Source organism: Takifugu rubripes, chromosome 19 (assembly GCF_901000725.2).
Source record: "Takifugu rubripes chromosome 19, fTakRub1.2, whole genome shotgun sequence".
Lineage (NCBI taxonomy): Eukaryota > Metazoa > Chordata > Actinopteri > Tetraodontiformes > Tetraodontidae > Takifugu > Takifugu rubripes.
Genome location: NC_042303.1, coordinates 7,548,919 through 7,553,532, shown reverse-complemented (window position 1 = coordinate 7,553,532; position 4,614 = coordinate 7,548,919).

Sequence of the window (4,614 nt, the reverse complement as noted above, 5' to 3'; positions counted from 1 at the left end):
AACCCTAACCCTAAATACACCCATTACCATCATTAGAGGACTCATTAAGAGCATGATCATCAAAATCCATCACATCCTCACATCAGTTTTATTTGATCTGCGGGTCTTCACTTTAATACTTTATATATATACATATAGACAGAGAGGGCAGGGGGACCAACCAAAATAGGCAGAAGGGATGCTCCAGTGCTTGGTTGACACACATGTGGTCTCTGTAGACTGGGAGGATGAGCGTAGAGAAGAGCATCCAGCCCCCCTCCTCCTTCACTTCAAGCTTCCACCCCCTCCACCCCCACCCACCCACCAACCCCCCCCACTTTGGAACTGTATGCTTGGCTTCTCCTGGTTTCTTTAGCATTCCTCCCCATCCTCTCCCAAAGCCTGGGAGAGGACCGAGGCAGACAGTGAGGCTTGTCATAGTCGCAGGCCTCCTTCCAGCCAGTGTGTTTGCATGCGCACCTCGACGTGCGCGGGCGCATGCGAATGCTCTATGTAAATGTGTTTAAACATTTGTGTTGGCGCTGCCTGTAATTTGCTCATTTGCATGAAGACAGATGTTGGTGGTATTTCATAATGATTTGCAATGAATTTAAAGCAGGAGTGGAATTGGTTTTTTTTTGTTAAACTGACATAAATAAATAAATAAATAAATAAATAAATAAATAAATAAATAAATAAATAAATAAATAAATAAATAAATAAATTCAACACAAACAAGAGAGAACAATAAATTCAGTAAATTCATTGACGTGAAAAAATTGTGTGCGTGCGTGTGTGTGTGTGTGTGTGTGAGTGGCAGTGTGAATGGAGAGGAGACAGTCTTGGCAGAGATCCCCTGATGAGTTGCGAAAGCTTAAAAACTCACACCAGAGAGTTTGATTCTGTCTTTCCTCCAGTATTTATAAATTATTCACCAGGTCTCATCCGACTGGACAGAGATGCTAATGAGAAAAGTGTTGGGATACACATAGCTGCGTCCATATGCACACATGAGCATGTGTGTGTGTGTGTGTGTGTGTGTGCCTGTGTGTAAAGCATTAATAGGCATTGTGGCATTACATGTGTAAAAGAGCACTGGCACTTACTGCATGTGCTGCATGTGTGCTGAGGGGCTAATTAGAATCAGAGGAACGATTAGTGATTCGCACACATCTTTAACTCTCACTGGGCCCTGTGTCCAGGTCTGCTGGTTCTCGTTTACAGCTGGCACAAATACCAAAATCAAAACGTTGCGGGTTCTAAAACAGGCACAACAATCCAGGAGAAGCATCTTCGCTTTAAAAATGCCATACTTCCCAGCATGCAGATGGGGTACAGAATATGCCGTTCTGTTTAGGCCCCGAATCTTTCTTGCTAGCAATGAGATTTTAGCCCCACAACGGCCAACGTTTCACACACACCAAGGTCCACAACGCTGGGATATAATGGGCGTGGTCAATAGAATCAGAAGGTCATGTGGGTCGTAGCTCGCTAACAGTGAGCAGGTAAAGGGAAACCTTGGGGTATTTGTGCAAATGTTTGAGAGGGAAAAACTACAAATCAAGGAAAAGGTTACACATTTGTTCAGTTTTGTCTCAGTGTGAAGACAAGATGGGTTGTTTGTACATTTGTAATATTGTTCTGTAGCATTCCTCCGCCCGCGCAAACCAGCAGCCCAATCATTTATCATTATGTGTAATGAAAATCTCATCATCCGAGTGTGGCGCAATTAAGACCGTGATTTATATGACTGCAAATTAACATATCAATAAGTCCTTTAGGAAATGTCTGATTAATTAGTCATCCCTTAATTGGCCCTGAATGTCATCAGGGCTCCATGCATGTTTGTTTGTGTGTATGTGTGTGTGTGTGTGTTGGTGTGTGTGTGTGTGTTGATTACGTTAACAATTACTCTGTTAAACCTGTGCTGCCGCGGCTAAGCTAACATTGGATTTTGATTTTGTGGGGGGGGGGGGGGGGGGGCAGACAGATGACACCATGCCCACGCCTGTGCACAAACTGGTTCTTCTTTTGATCAATGGTGCTTGGCATTGGTTTGGGGGGGGGGGGGGGGGGTTGTCGGGGTGGGCTTGAGGTGAGTTGGTGCTGGCGGTGGGGGTGTTTGGAGGGGTCTGAAACCTCCCACTGGTGCTGATGAAGACGAATGAGCTAACAAGACATGACTGAATTGCTTTTTCTTTTTTTTTTTTTGGAGGGGTGGGGGTTGCGAGGGGGTGAAGGCTGTATCGCGTTGAGAGCTAAAGGAGCAGGTTGATTTATTGTTCCAGCTGCGGATATCCACATTTTTACCTCCCCACCCTTCCCACTTATTCACCGAGACCCTTTAGGTCTTTAATTACAGCTGCCAGCATCATCCATTCGCTCATCCATGTCCTTATTAGAGGAGTCAAACCACACATCACACATCTGCGCCGGCAGAGGAGTGCCGCCTCGGGGAGAGAGGAATTGGTGTCCAAAATGTCACCGCCATGTTGATTTTGCATTCTATTACCACCTTATGGTCAAGAAAACAGGAAAGAAATACATAAATTTAGGAGAGTAATGAAGCAAGGGAGCTGAAGGTCAAAGGAAGAACAGGGAGGACAGAAACAGGGGGTGTTAGAATCGAAGAGGAATTCTTAAGATGTGTATGTAATGGGAAAAGGAGATGGGAAATGAAGAAATGGAGAAATCCCAAGAGAGAGAGGAGAGGACGCCAGAGACATGTTAAATGGTGTGGGAGGCCTGGATGTATGGTGGAGCCTGGTGGCCCATCCTGATGAATCTAGAAAAGCCCCTTGGACGAAAAGAGGGGGGAAACTGAAATAATGATGGCAGGGAAGAGGGAAAGTGTTGTTTTGATTAGCCAGTTAAAAAAGCTAAAACGGCATATCCAAATGTCTGATTACAAATTACTCTCTTTGTCCTTAAATGAATATGGATAATCTACATAACACCAGCATTAAGTGGAGACGTAGCTGTGCACGATTTTGCAGGGGTCTGGTTCAGCTCACACCATTTATCACTGCTCTGTCACTCTCTCTCCCGAAATATCAGCCTGTTCAAGCATTCATTTGGATGATTAAACTGCAATAAAATCCAACAAATTTCGCACTGACACTTAGCTGAATGATTTATAGGCATCTAAACACGCTTCTTACGTCCCAACCAACGCAGGAACAGCAAACTTCGGGGATGCTGCCACCTGTTGGTAGATGGGGAGAAGTTCATGTTCGACAAATATTTACAAAAACTCGGATGCAAGTTGAAATTCCAGTAACCTCACCTCTGTGTTTGTTTGTTTTTTAATCTCATGCCTGAATTGTCCGCTTGTAGAGTTTTGTACATCAACTCTGCAGCTTCTGATTTTTGCCATCCAATCATACAACAGGCCCATAAAACAACATCCTTGTCTCCACAGGGCAGTGACACTGGGATAGATGCACATTGGAGTCATCATACGTCAGTGTCCATGGCAGCAAAGTCATTCCCAGCAGGAACTGGGAAAGTGAAGGTTAAGACTGCATCCAGTCCACGTTTCACTTTATCTGTGTTGGAAGTGTTTCCGAGCTGCATCGATCCATATTGTTTATTACAGGCCGTGTAGGTCTTAGTGCCTTCTGTGAGGGTGGGGTGGGGAATTACAAGGATATGGTGGTATGGATTGGGGATTGCATTGTTTTGAGCCCCCCAGGGTCCAGAAAGACAGTGAACAGGGAGAGAGAGTGCACAGAGAACCAAACCAACACCTCCAAAGAAATGTTTATAGTAGAGTCTGTCCTCTATCAGCCTTTCACACTTTAAGATATACCTAATAATCTTTGGTACATGTTCATTTTAGTTACAGTGGTTACTGTGGTTTAAATCGAATTCCCCTTATTTCTCTCACCAGCTGTTTTATGCACTCGTCACACCATAAGAGATGTTTAAAGGTCCAATGCAACGTAAACAGGATGTTGAATATGCATCTTAAATCTTAAAATATAAATACAGCTTGAACTTGAGGGACAACACACAGACTTGGGGTACAGACCTTGTGATATCGTCTGTGTGTGTTCCTGAACGTGTTATGTAATATGCTGTCCATCCTCAGATGTGTGTGTGTGTGTGTGTGTGTGTGTGTGTGTGTGTGTGTGTGTGTGTGTGTGTGTGTTCTCATATTTCATGTGTGCAGTGTCTCAAGCTGCTGTGGCGCGCGGGTCACCTCACCACTGAGCTCAGCGTCTGCTGATGCCGCGTCATGAACAAAAATACAAAAAGTCTAACTTAATATTCCCTCAATGACTTGACAAAACATCCCAATGGAACCTGAAACCTTTGCTGGCCCGCTTAACTGAAATGAAACACTCACATTAAACTATAGGACAGATTCATATGGAACCTTAAGGAACAAAAGTCTGACTTATACACATCTATAGTCAGAAGTGTAAGAAGTCTAATAATACATGCACATCAGTGTTTTTAGGGTGACAAAATAAGAATAATAAAGCTTTAAATTGGCAGTTTTTTGTTGATAGACAGACAGACAGACGGACTGACTGACTGACTGACTGACTGACTGACTGACTGACTGACTGACTGACTGACTGACTGACTGACTGACTGACTGATTGCAACCATGAAACATTAGCACAG